Raw genomic sequence first — 15,912 nt, forward strand, 5'->3', positions numbered from 1 at the left:
TCTGGGCCCTCTCGGTAATGTACATCACAATAAGCCTTGCAAGCAATGTAGCTAATGAGTTAGTTATGGGATGTAACATTACTGAATGAGTAAAGAGACTTGCCAGTAACGAGATTGAACTAGGTATTGAGATACCGACGATCGAATCTCGGGCAAGTAACATACCGATGACAAAGGGAACAACGTATACCGTTATGTGGTTTGACTGATAAAGATCTTCGTAGAATATGTAGGAACCAATATGAGCATCCAGGTTCCGCTATTGGTTATTGACCGGAGATGTGTCTCGGTCGTGTCTACATAGTTCTCGAACCCGTAGGGTCCTCACGCTTAATGTTCGGTGACGATTGATATTATGAGTTTATGTGTTTTGATGTATTGAAGGTAGTTCGGAGTCCCGGATATGATCACGGACATGACGAGGAGTCTCAAAATGGTCGAGACATAAAGATTGATATATTGGAAGCCTATATTTGGACATTGGAATAGTTACGGGTGAAGTCAGGATTTTACCGGAGTACGGGAGGTTACTGGAACCCCCCGGTAAATGTATGGGCCTTATTAGGCCATAGTGGAGAGAGAGAGGAGACCAGGGCAGGCCGTGCCCCCCTCTCCCTCTGGTCCGAATTGGACTAGGAGCGGGGCGGCGCCCCCTTTCCTTCCTCCCTCTCCCCCCCCTTCCTTCTCTTCTAGTCCAACTAGGGAGGGGGGGCAATCCTACTCCCGGTGGGAGTAGGACTCCTCCTCCAGGGCACGCCATAGGAGGGCCGGCCCTCCCCTTCCTCCACTCCTTTATATACGTGGCCAGGGGGCACCCCTAGACACACAAGTTGATCATTGATCTTTTAGCCGTGTGCAGTGTCCCCTCCACCATAATCCACCTCGGTCATATCGTAGCGGTGCTTAGGCGAAGCCCTGTGTCGGTAGCTTCATCAACACTGTCATCATACCGTCGTGCTGACGGAACTCTCCCTCGAAGCTCTACTGGATCGTGAGTTTGTGGGACATCACCGAGCTGAACGTGTGCAGATCGCGGAGGTGCCGTAAGTTCGGTACTAGGACCGGTCAATCGTGAAGACGTACGACTACATCAACCGCATTGTCATAACGCTTCCGCTTACGGTCTACGAGGGTACGTGGACGACACTCTCCCCTCTCGTTGCTATGCATCACCATGATCTTGCGTGTGCATTGGAATTTTTTTTGAAATTACTGCGTTCCCCAATAGTGGTATCAGAGCCAGGTTTATGCGTAGATGTTATATGCACGAGTAGAACACAAAGGAGTTATGGGCCTGGGTATATACATATTGCTTGCTGTCACTAGTTGATTCTTGATTCAGCGGCATTGTTGGATGAAACGGCCCAGACCGACATTACGCGTACGCTTACGCGAGACTGGTTCTACCAACGTGCTTCGCACACAGGTGGCTAGTGGGTGTCTGTTTCTCCAGATTTAGTTGAATCGGATTGAATAAACAGGGTTCTTTCTGAAGATCAAAAAGCAATTACTATACCATGTTGTGGTTTTTTGATGCGTAGGTAAGAACGGTTCTTGCTCAGCCCGTAGCAGCCATGTAAAACTTGCAACAACAAAGTAGAGGACGTCTAACTTGTTTTTGCAGGGCATGTTGTGATGTGATATGGTCAAGACATGATGCTAAATTTTATTGTATGAGATGATCATGTTTTGTAACACAGTTATCGGCAACTGGCAGGAGCCATATGGTTGTCGCTTTATTGTATGAAATGTAATCGCCATGTAATTGCTTTACTTTATCACTAAGCGGTAGCGATAGTCATGGAGGCAATAGTTGGCGTGATGACAATGATGCTTCGATGGAGATCAAGGTGTCAAGCCGGTGACGATGGTGTTCATGACGGTGCTTTGGAGATGGAGATCACATGCACAAGATGATGATGGCCATATCATATCACTTATATTGATTGCATGTGATGTTTATCTTTTATGCATCTTATTTTGCTTAGATCGATGGTAGCATTATAAGATGATCTCTCACTAAATTTCAAGGTATAAGTGTTCTCCCTGAGTATGCACCGTTGCGAAAGTTTGTCGTGCCGAGACACCACGTGATGATCGGGTGTGATAAGCTCTACATTCACATACAACGGGTGCAAGCCAGTTTTGCACATGCAGAATACTCAGGTTAAACTTGAAGAGCCTAGCATATGCAGATATGGCCTTAGAACACTGAGACCGAAAGGTCGAGCGTGAATCATATTGTAGATATGATCAACATAGTGATGTTCACCATTGAAAACTACTCCATCTCACGTGATGATCGGACATGGTTTAGTTGATGTGGATCACGTGATCACTTAGATGATTAGAGGGATGTCTATCTAAGTGGGAGTTCTTAAGTAATTTGATTAACTGAACTATAATTTATCATGAACTTAGTACCTGATAGTATTTTGCATGTCTATGTTGTTGTAGATAGATGGCCCGTGCTGCTGTTCCGTTGAATTTTAATGCGTTCCTTCAGAAAGCAAAGTTGAAAGATGATGGTAGCAATTACACGGACTGGGTCCGTAACTTGAGAATTATCCTCATTGCTGCATAGAAGAATCACGTCCTGGAAGCACCGCTAGGTGCCAAACCCGCTGCAAGAGCAACACCAGATGTTATGAACATCTGGTAGAGCAAAGCTGATGACTACTCGATAGTTCAGTGTGCCATGATGTACGTCTTAGAACCGGGACTTCAATGACATTTTGAATGTCATGGAGCATATGAGATGTTCCAGGAGTTGAAGTTGATATTTCAAGCAAATGCCCAAATTGAGAGATATGAAGTCTCCAATAAGTTTTACAGCTGCAAGATGGAGGAGAATAGTTCTATCAGTGAACATATACTCAAAATGTCTGGGTATAATAATCACTTGATTCAACTGGGAGTTAATCATCCGGATGATGGTGTCATTGGCAGAATTCTGCAATCACTGCCACCAAGCTACAAGAGCTTTGTGATGAACTATAATATGCAAGGGATGGATAAGACTATTCCCGAGCTCTTCGCAATGCTAAAGGCTGCGGAGGTAGAAATCAAGAAGGAGCATCAAGTCTTGATGGTTAACAAGACCACCAGTTTCAAGAAAAAGGGTAAAGGGAAGAAGGGGAATTTCTAGAAGAACGACAAGCAAGTTGCTGCTCAAGTGAAGAAGCCCAAGTCTGGACCTAAGCCTGAGACTGAGTGCTTCTACTTCAAAGGGACTGGTCACTGGAAGCGGAACTGCCCCAAGTATTTGGCGGATAAGAAGGATGGCAAGGTGAACAAAGGTATATGTGATATACATGTTATTGATGTGTACCTTACTAATGCTCGCAGTAGTACCTGGGTATTTGATACTGGTTCTGTTGCTAATATTTGCAACTTGAAACAGGGACTACAGATTAAGCGAAGATTGGCTAAGGATGAGGTGACGATGCGCGTGGGAAATGGTTCCAAAGTCGATGTGATCGCGGTCGGCACGCTACCTCTACATCTACCTTCAGGATTAGTTTTAGACCTAAATAATTGTTATTTGGTGCCAGCGTTGAGCATGAACATTATATCTGGATCTTGTTTGATGCGAGACAATTATTCATTTAAATCTAAGAATAATGGTTGTTTTATTTATATGAGTAATATGTTTTATGGTCATGCACCCTTGAAGAGTGGTCTATTCTGGATGAATCTCAATAGTAGTGATACACATATTCATAATATTGAAGCCAAAAGATGCAGAGTTGATAATGATAGTGCAACTTATTTGTGGCACTGCCATTTAGGTCATATTGGTGTAAAGCGCATGAAGAAACTCCATTCTGATGGACTTTTGGAATCACTTGATTATGAATCACTTGGTACTTGCGAACCATGCCCCATGGGCAAGATGACTAAAATGCCGTTCTCCGGAACAATGGAGCAAGCAACAGATTTGTTGGAAATCATACATACTAATGTATGTGGTCCGATGAATATAGAGGCTCGCAGCGGGTATCGTTATTTTCTCACCTTCATAGATGATTTGAGCAGATATGGGTATATCTACTTGATGAAACATAAGTCTGAAACATTTGAAAAGTTCAAAGAATTTCAGAGTGAAGTGGAAAATCATCGTAACAAGAAAATAAAGTTTCTACGATCTGATTGTGGAGGAGAATATTTGAGTTATGAGTTTGGTCTTCATTTGAAACAATGCACAATAGTTTCACAACTCACACCACCCGGAACACCACGGCGTAATGGTGTGTCCGAATGTCGTAATCGTACTTTACTAGATATGGTGCGATCTATGATGTCTCTTACTGATTTACCGCTGTCGTTTTGGGGTTATGCTTTAGAGACGCCTGCATTCACGTTGAATAGGGCACCATCTAAATCCATTGAGACGCCGCCTTATGAACTGTGGTTTGGCAAGAAACCAAAGTTGTCATTTCTTAAAGTTTGGGGCTGCGATGCTTATGTGAAAAAGCTTCAACCTGATAAGCTTGAACCCATATCGGAGAAATGTGTCTTCATAGGATATGCAAAGGAGACTGTTGGGTACATTTTCTATCACAGATCCGAAGGCAAGACATTCGTTGCTAAGAACGGATCCTTTCTAGAGAAGGAGTTTCTCTCAAAAGAAGTGAGTGGGAGGAAAGTAGAACTTGATGAGGTAACTGTACCTGCTCTTTTATTGGAAAGTAGTTCATCACATAAATCTGTTCCTCTGACTCCTACACCAATTAGTGAGGAAGCTAATGATGAAGATCATGTAACTTCAGATCAAGTTACTACCGAACCTCGTAGGTCAACCAGAGTAAGATCTGCACCAGAGTGGTACGGTAATCCTGTTCTGGAGGTCATGTTACTTGACCATGGAGAACCTACGAACTATGAGGAAGCGATGATGAGCCCAGATTCCGCAAAATGGCTTGAAGCTATGAAATCTGAGATGGGATCCATCTATGAGAACAAAGTGTTGACTTTGGTTGACTTTCCCGATGATTGGCAAGCCATCGAGAATAAACGGATCTTCAAGAAGAAGACTAACGCTGACGGTAATGTTACTGTCTACAAAGGTCGACTTGTTGCGAAAGGTTTTCGACAAGTTCAAGGAGTTGACTACGATGAGACTTTCTCACCCGTAGCGATGCTTAAGTCCGTCTGAATCATGTTAGCAATTGTCGCATTTTATGATTATGAAATTTGGCAAATGGATGTAAAGACTGCATTCCTGAATGGATTTCTAGAAGAGGAGTTGTATATGATGCAACCTGAAGGTTTTATCGATCCAAAGGATGCTAACAAAGTGTGTAAGCTCCAGCAATCCATCTATGGACAGGTGCAATCATCTCGGAGTTGGAATAAATGTTTTGATAGTGTGATCAAAGCATATGGTTTTACACAGACTTTTGGAGAAGCCTGTATTTACAAGAAAGTGAGTGGGAGCTCTGTAGCATTTCTAATATTATATGTGGAGGACATATTGTTGATTGGGAATGATATAGAATTTCTAGATAGCATAAAAGGATATTTGAATAAGAGTGTTTCAATGAAAGACCTCGGTGAAGCTGCATATATATTGGGCATCAAGATCTATAGAGATAGATCAAGACGCTTAATTGGACTTTCACAAAGCACATACCTTGATAAAGTTTTGAAGAAGTTCAAACTGGATCAGGCAAAGAAAGGGTTCTTACCTGTGTTACAAGGTGTGAAGTTGAGTCAGACTCAATGCCCGACCACTGCAGAAGATAGAGAGAAAATGAAAGGTGTTCCCTATGCTTCAGCCATAGGCTCTATCATGTATGCAATGCTGTGTACTAGACCTGATGTGTGCCTTGCTATAAGTTTAGCGGGGAGGTACCAAAGTAATCCAGGAGTGGATCACTGGACAGCGGTCAAGAAAATCCTGAAATACCTGAAAAGGACTAAGGATATGTTTCTCGTATATGGAGGTGACAAAGAGCTCGTCGTAAATGGTTACGTCGATGCAAGCTTTGACACTAATCCGGATGACTCTAAGTCACAAACCGGATATGTGTTTTTATTAAATGGTGGAGCTGTCAGTTAGTGCAGTTCCAAGCAAAGCGTCGTGGCCGGATCTACGTGTGAAGCGGAATACATAGCTGCTTCAGAAGCAGCAAATGAAGGAGTCTGGATGAAGGAGTTCATATCCGATCTATGTGTCATACCTAGTGCATCAGGTCCAATGAAAATCTTTTGTGACAATACTGGTGCAATTGCCTTGGCAAAGGAATCCAGATTTCACAAGAGAACCAAGCACATCAAGAGACGCTTCAATTCCATCCGCGATCAAGTCAAGGAGGGAGATATAGAGATTTGCAAGATACATACGAATCTGAATGTTGCAGACCCATTGACTAAGCCTCTCTCACGAGCAAAACATGATCAGCACCAAGGCTCCATGGGTGTTAGAATCATTACTTTGTAATCTTGATTACTGACTCTAGTGCAAGTGGGAGACTGAAGGAAATATGCCCTAGAGGCAATAACAAAGTTGTTATTTATATTTCCTTATATCATGATAAATGTTTATTATTCATGCTAGAATTGTATTAACCGGAAACTTAGTACATGTGTGAATACATAGACAAACAAAGTGTCACTAGTTTGCCTCTACTTAACTAGCTTGTTGAATCAATGATGGTTATGTTTCCTAACCATAGACATGAGTTGTCATTTGATTAACGGGATCAAATCATTAGAGAATGATGTGATTGACTTGACCCATCCGTTAGCTTAGCATGATGATCGTTTAGTTTATTGCTATTGCTTTCTCCGTAACTATACATGTTCCTATGACTATGAGATCATGCAACTCCTGAATACCGGAGGAACACTTTGTGTGCTACCAAACGTCACAATGTAACTGGGTGGTCATAAAGGTGCTCTACAGGTGTCTCCGATGGTGTTTGTTGAGTTGGCATGGATCAAGATTAGGATTTGTCACTCCGATTGTCGGAGAGTTATCTCTGGGCCCTCTTGGTAATGTACATCACAATAATCCTTGCAAGCAATGCAACTAATGAGTTAGTTACGGGATGTAACATTACAGAACGAGTAAAGAGACTTGCCGGTAATGAGATTGAACTAGGTATTGAGATACCGACGATCGAACCTCGAGCAAGTAACATACCGATGACAAAGGGAACAACGTATACCGTTGTGCGGTTTGATCGATAAAGCTCTTCGTAGAATATGTAGGAACCAATATGAGCATCCAGGTTCTGCTATTGGTTATTGACCGAACATGTGTCTCGGTCATGTCTACATAGTTCTCGAAGCCATAGGGTCCGCACGCTTAACGTTCGGTGACGATCGATATTATGAGTTTATGTGTTTTGATGCACCGAAGGTAGTTCAGAGTCCTGGATATGATAATGGACATGACGAGGAGTCTCGAAATGGGCGAGACATAAGGACCGATATATTGGAAGCCTATATTTGGACATCGGAATAGTTCTGGGTGAAATCAGGATTTTACTGGAGTACTGGAAGGTTACCGGAACCCCCCTGGTATATGTATGGGCCATATTGGGCCATAGTGGAGAGAGAGGGAGGAGACCAGGGTAGGCCGTGCGCGCCCTCTCCCTCTGGTCCGAATTGGACTAGGAGGGGGGGCGCCCCCTTTCCTTCCTCCCTCTCTCCCTCTTCCTTCTCTCCTAGTCCAACTAGGGAAGGGGGGGGGGTCCTACTCCCGGTGGGAGTAGGACTTCTCCAACGCGCGCCATAGGAGGGTCGGCCCTCCCCCCTCCTCCACTCCTTTATATACGTGGACAGGGGGCACCCCTAGACACACAAGTTGATCATTGATCTTTTAGCCGTGTGCGGTGCCCCCCTCCACCATAATCCACCTCAGTCATATCGTAGCGGTGCTTAGGCAAAGCCCTGCGTCGGTAGCTTCATCAACACCGTCATCACACCATCGTGCTGACGGAACTCTCCCTCGAAGCTCTACTGGATCGTGAGTTCATGGGGCATCACCGAGCTAAACATGTGCAGATCACGGAGGTGCCGTACGTTCGGTACTAGGATCAGTCGATCGTGAAGACGTACGACTACATCAACCGCGTTGTCATAATGCTTCCGCATACGGTCTACGAGGGTACGTGGACGACACTCTCCCCTCTTGTTGCTATGCATCACCATGATCTTATGTGTGCGTAGGATTTTTTTTTGAAATTACTACGTTCCCCAACACCCTAGAATTTTCCAAAATTTCACATTACAGTTGTAGTAGTGCACGTTAAACATAGGAAAAAATTGAAGGCCATAAGAGGAAGCTATCTCCCGTTCGTCATCAAACATGCATTGTCCCCTCTCGGAACCATGAGCCTTCTAGTGAGTTGCTCCGGTTTGTGAGGGGTGTGTGTCCAAACTTCCGTCAAACATGCCAATTTTTTTTCCACATCATCTTGGTGGCATGACATTACATCAACCAAGGTTTCATGTGTTTCTAATTTTTTTTAATTTTTTGGAAATTAAATTCTATGTCACTCCATGCTTAATTGTGTCATAGCCGTTAGACCAATATGTTTGAAAATTCCTTCCAATTTACTGCACATGGAATTAAATCGCACACAAGTACACAAAATATGAGTTTTCAAACCGTTATGGTTAGCTGTTGCATGTACATGTAGTTCAAATTTCAATTATGGTCATTAAAAGGCTAGGAAATCACTTAAATTTCTTAAAAGGTCAAATGACCCCTGGAATTTTCCAAAATTTGACATGACAATTGTATTAGTACTACAAAATTTCTTGTACATTTAAAACACCATCCGTTGCCACTGTACTCCAAGTTCGTCTTTCACAGCTAATACAAAATATCTACAACATCACACACAATTGTTTTCTAGGAAGTGTTTGCGATGAAAATATCTGGGTCTATTTAAGTCTCCCTCCTTAAGCTTCGTTAGCTCGTCTGCTCAAGTGCCGCAACCCCCGAATCCACGAATCCTGACCCCCATTCCTGCACCCCCTTCTTGCAAAGATGACACCATGGAAATGTTTCGTGAAGGCCCGTATGATGGCCGCGTCCCTCCCGAGCGTCGCCGCCTACGCCGAGAGCACGGCCGCCTACACCGAGAGTGCCGCCGCATCTGCTTCCGCTGAGAGGGCATCTGCGGCAGCCGATAGGGCAGCTGCAGCAGCCGGGACGGCTGCAGCTGCGGCTGCGACTGCAAACGCCGAGAGCGCTTGAGCTACCATCTGTGCTGCCGATGTCGCCTTGGCCTGGGTCAAGGCCATCCACGCCAAGATCGAGGATGCACACGCCAAGATATTTCAGGCCACCTCCGACTCCAGCATGCAACCCATGTCTGAAAAGGCGGCGGCAGTCATGGAGCACCTGCTTCGTCATGAGGTCGCCGAGTGGGAGCTGGAGATGCAGGAGGCAGCGGAGATCGAGGAGCGCCAGGAGGAGGAGTTGCACGTGGCCGAGGTCGAGGTAGAGAAGAGTCTGTCCGTCGAGGAATCGGCGGTGGAGTACCAATGCGAGCTCTGGCGCAGCCACTACTACGAGTACTACAACCTTGAGGGAGGCGCCGAACGAGGATGAGGACGAGGACGCAGTCGACTTCAGCAGGGGGGGCGCGGAGTCCACCAACGGCCGCATGTCGCCAGGACAAGTCATTGACGTCTCATCTCACACCAGCGATGCATAGGTCAGCGCGGCGGCCGATTTGTTAAAATTATATGTACATAGACTTTATTTTTAATGCTGGTCTTTTGTTAGAGCAATGTTTAGGTTAATTGGCTCTGTTTAATTACTAAAATTGCTCAATTCAGTAAGTGTGGTCTGTCTGCTGTACGCTCTTTTGTGTGCCCAAATTAGCAACCGATGTTAAATTATGCAATGACATACCTGGGGAAATTTCCACCAAAATTTGAATTATCAAACTCATCCCATGCGCATAAAGCAGAAGAATTGTTTGCGATGCACACCATTCAAAGTAAAAGGTTCGGCGGTACCGCACGCAAAGTTTCCCTTCGCATTTCCAAAATTTTGGCCTACCGCCAAAATATCTACCCCCGCCCCCTTCCTCCCTTCCCCACCCCTTTTCTCCCTGACCACAAGTCACATTTCCCCGGTTTCCTCTTTCCTTCCTTCCTAAGCTATAGCCGCTTCCTCGCTCTCGCCGTCTCGCATCCTACCGTCGGGGCCGCCATGGTCTTCTTCAAATACCTCTCCAGCGGTTCCTCCTCTGGCGACGACTCCTTCACCACCCGGGTATGCCTCTCTTCTCTCTCTCGAGCTATGACTTGGAATGAATGATTTTTACCCGGCGGTTGAGGGAGTCCTGGATTATGGGGTCCTCGGGTGTCCGGGCTACGTGATGTGGGCCGGACAGATGGGCCGTGAAGATACAGGATAGAAGGCCTTCCCTCGTGTCCGGATGGGACGCTCCTTGGCGTGGAAGGCAAGCTTAGCATGCGGATATGAATATTCCTTTCTCTATAAACCGACTCTGTACAACCCTAGCCCCCTCCAGTGTCTATATAAACTGGAGGATTTAGTCCGTAGAAACAATCATAATCATACATGCTAGACATCTAGGGTTTAGCCATTACGATCTCGTGGTAGATCAACTCTTGTAACCCTTATACTCATTAAAGTCAATCAAGCTAGACGTAGGGTATTACCTCCATCAAGAGGGCCCGAACTTGGGTAAACATCGTGTCCCTTGTATCCTGTTACCATCGATCCTTAGACGCACAATTCGGGACCCCCTACCTGAGATCTACCGTTTTTGACACCGACATTGGTGCTTTCATTGAGAGTTCCACTGTGCCGTCATCGAAAGGCTCAATGGCTCCATCAATCATCTACAACAATGTTGCCGCGAAGGAGATTTTCTCCCCGGCCAGATCTTGGTATTCGGCGGCTTCGCACTATGGGCCAACTCTGTTGGCCACCTGGAGCAGATCGACAGCTACGCCCCTGGTCACCAGATCAGTTTTGGAAACCTGAACTATGTCGCTGATATCCGAGGAGACTTGATCTTCCAAGGGTTCGCAGCCTCAACCACCGCCCCGGCCTTAGATCTAGAGCACGTCATCAGGTCCGAAGACGGGAGTGTAGAGCCCACCAGACTCTCCGCGGCCTTAGAGCTCAACACCGAGAGAATAGCGTCTCCGGCAATCATTGCAAGGTTGGACTCTTCTCCGGATGCTACTTCCGAACCCTGGAGGCCCGCGTCATGCGAGCTCGGCCCAGAAACTTCCGACCATGTCCAAACACTACTCTTAAACGAGTCTTTGGACCTAATGTGATCCCTCGTCATCACGGAGGAACCGCTTCTGAATCACGCCCAGCCTGGACTAGGGGATGGAAATAGGGAATTTTACTTCCCACCCACCACCCACTTCATAGCCACTGTCGAGGACCTAACAGACATGCTTGATTACGCCGCCAAAGACATCAACGATATGGACGATGATGCCGGAGAGGAGCAGGCCCAAAACCTGCTGGTCACCGGACGTTGGATGGCCACCTCCTCGTATGACGTATATATGGTGGATACACCTAAAAACGGTGATGGCGATGATGAGAAAAACCCAGTCGAGGACGAACCTCCTGAGATACCGCCGAAACGTCGACGTCAGTGGCGCCACTCTAAATCGCGTTGCGGTAAGAACAGCAATACCAGCACCGAAGACAATGATATTCCGGAGAACATGGAAGACCAAGAAAATCCCATCGAACCAACATCTGAACAGGATGATCGGGAGGACGGGCAAGTTGACCCTGACGAAGAAACAGGGAACAACGACTCAGATGACAACAACTATCTGCCACTCTCCGAGGATGACGTAAGCCTCGACAACCAAGATTTTATCGTGCCAGAGGAACCCCTCGAACAAGAGGGCTTCAAGTGTCGGCTAATAGCCACAACTAGAAGCCTAAAAAAGAAACAGCAGAAGCTTCAAGCCGAACAAGATCTGCTCAACGACAGATGGACTAACGTCCTGGCAGCCGAAGAATATGGCCTTGAACGCCCAGCAAAGATTTACCCAAAGCATAAGCTATTATCCCAATTCAACGATGAGGCATTGGAGCCCATACCACCTGTGCGTAATATGGCTGACGGACCCGATAGACCACCACGTGGCCCGGACAGAGCGACAACTCAAGCCGAACACCAGCCCACACCACCTCGCCGTAAAAGCAGAGAAACAACAGCTCGGGGATACACATACGACCTACGACAGGACCTAGAAGATAGGGCAGGTCAGACCAGGTCAACCTACAGATCGCGGGGGCGTGCTCCGGCACGAGAGGCGGGCTATCAAGCATGGTGCGATAAACACAACCAACCTCGGGCTGAAAACCGCATACAGACTCCATCCGAACTACGTCATGACATGGCCCGATACAGAGGCACTGCACACCCCCTATGCTTCACCGATGAGGTAATGGAGCATGAGTTCCCTAAATGTTTTAAACCCGTGAACATTGAATCCTACGATGGCACAATAGATCCCGTAGTATGGATTTAATATTTTCTTCTCCACATTCACATGGCTCGCGGTGATGATCTACACGCCATCAAATACCTTCCCCTAAAACTTAAGGGGCCAGCTAGGCACTGGTTAAACAGCCTCCCAGAAAACTCTATTGGAAGATGGGAATACTTGGAAGATGCCTTTAGAGAAAACTTCCAAGGCACTTATGTTCGGCCTCCGGATGCCGATGACCTCACTCATATAGTCCAACAGCCCGGAGAGTCGGCTAGGAAATTCTGGACCAGGTTCCTAATTAAAAAGAACCAGATTGTCGACTGTCCGGATGCCGAAGCCCTAGTGGCCTTCAAACACAGCATTCGTGAGGAATGGCTCGCCGGACACCACGGCCAAGAAAAGCCGAAGTCCATGGCAGCCCTTACAGCACTAATGACCCACTTCCGCGTGGGTGAGGATAGCAGGCTAGCCCGCAGCGGTAATAGTACCAGCGACCCCAGCACTTCTGAAGCCCGAAGCAACGGAAGGCCCCGACGCAACAAACATAAGCATCGGAGCAACAATGATGCTATAGAGAATACGACAGTCAACACCGGATTCAGTGGCTCCAAATCCGCTCAATGGAAGAAGCCATTCAAACGAAACAAAGATGGTTCATCAACCTGGACTGAATACTTGATCGACCCTGCCAGATCCACGGCACTCCTGATAAGCCTGCCAACCATACCAACAAAAGATGTTCGTCTTCAAACAGGCCGGCAAGTTAAATGCCGAACATAAGGAGAAAGGGTCGCCTAGTGAGGATGACGACGAGGAACCTCACGCACCGAAAATAGAGGGTCAGAAGAAATTTCCCCTCGAAGTCAAAACGGTGAACATGATATACGTCACCCATTGATGTCTACTACATAACCTTCTTCTTGTAGATGTTTGTTGGGCCTCCAAGTGCAGAGGTTTGTACGACAGTAGCAAATTTCCCTCAATTGGATGACCTAAGGTTTATCAATTCATGGGAGGCGTAGGATGAAGATGGTCTCTCTCAAACAACCCTGCAACCAAATAACAAAGAGTCTCTTGTGTCCCCAACACACCCAATACAATGGTAAATTGTATAGGTGCACTAGTTAGGCGAAGAGATGGTGATACAAGTGCAATATGGATGGTAGATATAGGTTTTTTAATCTGAAAATATAAAAACAGCAAGGTAACTAATGATAAAAGTGAGCACAAATGGTATTGCAATGTGTGGAAACAAGGCCTAGGGTTCATACTTTCACTAGTGCAAGTTCTCTCAATAATAATAACATAATTGGATCACATAACTATCCCTCAACATGCAACAAAGAGTCACTCCAAAGTCACTAATAGCAGAGAACAAACAAAGAGATTATTGTAGGGTACGAAACCACCTCAAAGTTATTCTTTCTGATCGATCTATTCAAGAGTCCGTACTAGAATAACACCTTAAGACACATATAAACCAAAACCCTAATGTCACCTAGATACTCCAATGTCACCTAAAGTATCCGTGGGTATGATTATATGATATGCATCACACAATCTCAGATTCATCTATTCAACCAACACAAAGAACTTCAAAGAGTGCCCCAAAGTTCCTACCAGAGAGTCAAGAAGAAAATGTGTGCCAAACCCTATGCATAAGTTCATGTGGTCACGGAACTTGCAAGTTGATCAGCAAAACATACATCAAGTGAATCACATGGTATCCCATTGTCACCACAAATAAGCACGTGCAAGACATACATCAAGTGTTCTCAAATCCTTAAAGACTTAATCCGATAAGATAACTTCAAAGGGAAAACTCAATTCATCACAAGAGAGTAGAGGGGGAGAAACATCGTAACATCCAACTATAATAGCAAAGCTCGCGATACATCAAGATCGTATCACATCAAGAACACGAGAGAGAGAGAGAGATCAAACACATAGCTACTCGTACATACCCTCAGCCCCGAGGGAGAACTACTCCCTCCTCGTCATGGAGAGCACCGGGATGATGAAGATGGACACCGGAGAGGGATTCCCCCCTCCGGCAGGGTGCCGGAATGGGTCTAGATTGGTTTTCGGTGGCTATGGAGGCTTTTGGCGGCAGAACTCCTGATCTATTATGCTCTTTGATGTTTTTAGGGTATATGGACATATATAGGCGAAAGAAGTCGGTCAGGGGAGCCACGAGGGGCGCACGAGGATGGGGGGCGCACACAAGGGGGTAGGGCACGCTTCCCTGCCTCGTGGCTTCCTCGAAGCTTCCCTGACGTCCACTCCAAGTCTCCTCGGTTGCTTCCTTTCCAAAAATAAGTTCCGTGAAGTTTCAGGTCAATTGGACTCCATTTATTTTTCCTTTTCTGCGATACTCTAAAACAAGGAAAAAACAGAAACTAGCACTGGGCTGTACGTTAATAGGTTAGTCCCAAAAATCATATAAAATAGCACATAAATGCATATTAAACATCCAATGTTGATAATATAATAGCATGGAACAATCAAAAATTATAGATAAGTTGGAGACGTATCAAGCATCCCCAAGCTTAATTCCTGCTCGTCCTCGAGTAGGTAAATGATAAAAACAGAATTTTTGATGTGGAATGCTACCTAACATAATTATCAATGTAATTTTATTTATTTTGGCAAGAATATTCAGATCCATAAGATTCAAGACAAAAGTTTAATATTGACATAAAGACAATAATACTTCAAGCATACTAACGAAGCAATCATGTCTTCTCAAAATAACATGGCCAAAGAAAGTTATCCCTACAAAATCATATAGTCTGGCTATGCTCCATCTTCACCACACAAAGTATTTAAATCATGCACAACCCCGATGACAATCCAAACAATTGTTTCATACTTTTGGATTTCTCAAACCTTTTCAATTTTCACGCAATACATGAGCATGAGCCATGGACATAGCACTATAGGTGGAATAGAATGGTGGTTGTGGAGAAGACAAAAAGGATAAGATAGTCTCACATCAACTAGGCGTATCAACGGGCTATGGAGATGCCCATCAATAGATACCAATGTGAGTGAGTAGGGATTGCCATGCAACGAATGCACTAGAGCTATAAGTGTATGAAAGCTCAAAAAGAAACTAAGTGGGTGTGCATCGAACTCGCTTGCTCACGAAGACCTAGGGCATTTGAGGAAGCCCATCATTGGAATATACAAGCCAAGTTCTATAATGAAAGATTCCCACTAGTATATGAAAGTGACAACATAGGAGACTCTCTATCATGAAGATCATGGTGCTACTTTGAAGCACAAGTGTGGTAAAAGGATAGTAGCATTGTCCCTTCTCTCTTTTTCTCTCATTTTTTGGGCCTTCTCTTTTTATGGCCTTTTTAATATATTTTTTCGTCCGGAGTCTCATCCCGACTTGTGTGGGAATCATAGTCTCCATCATCCTTTCCT

Source organism: Triticum aestivum, chromosome 5A (assembly GCF_018294505.1).
Source record: "Triticum aestivum cultivar Chinese Spring chromosome 5A, IWGSC CS RefSeq v2.1, whole genome shotgun sequence".
Lineage (NCBI taxonomy): Eukaryota > Viridiplantae > Streptophyta > Magnoliopsida > Poales > Poaceae > Triticum > Triticum aestivum.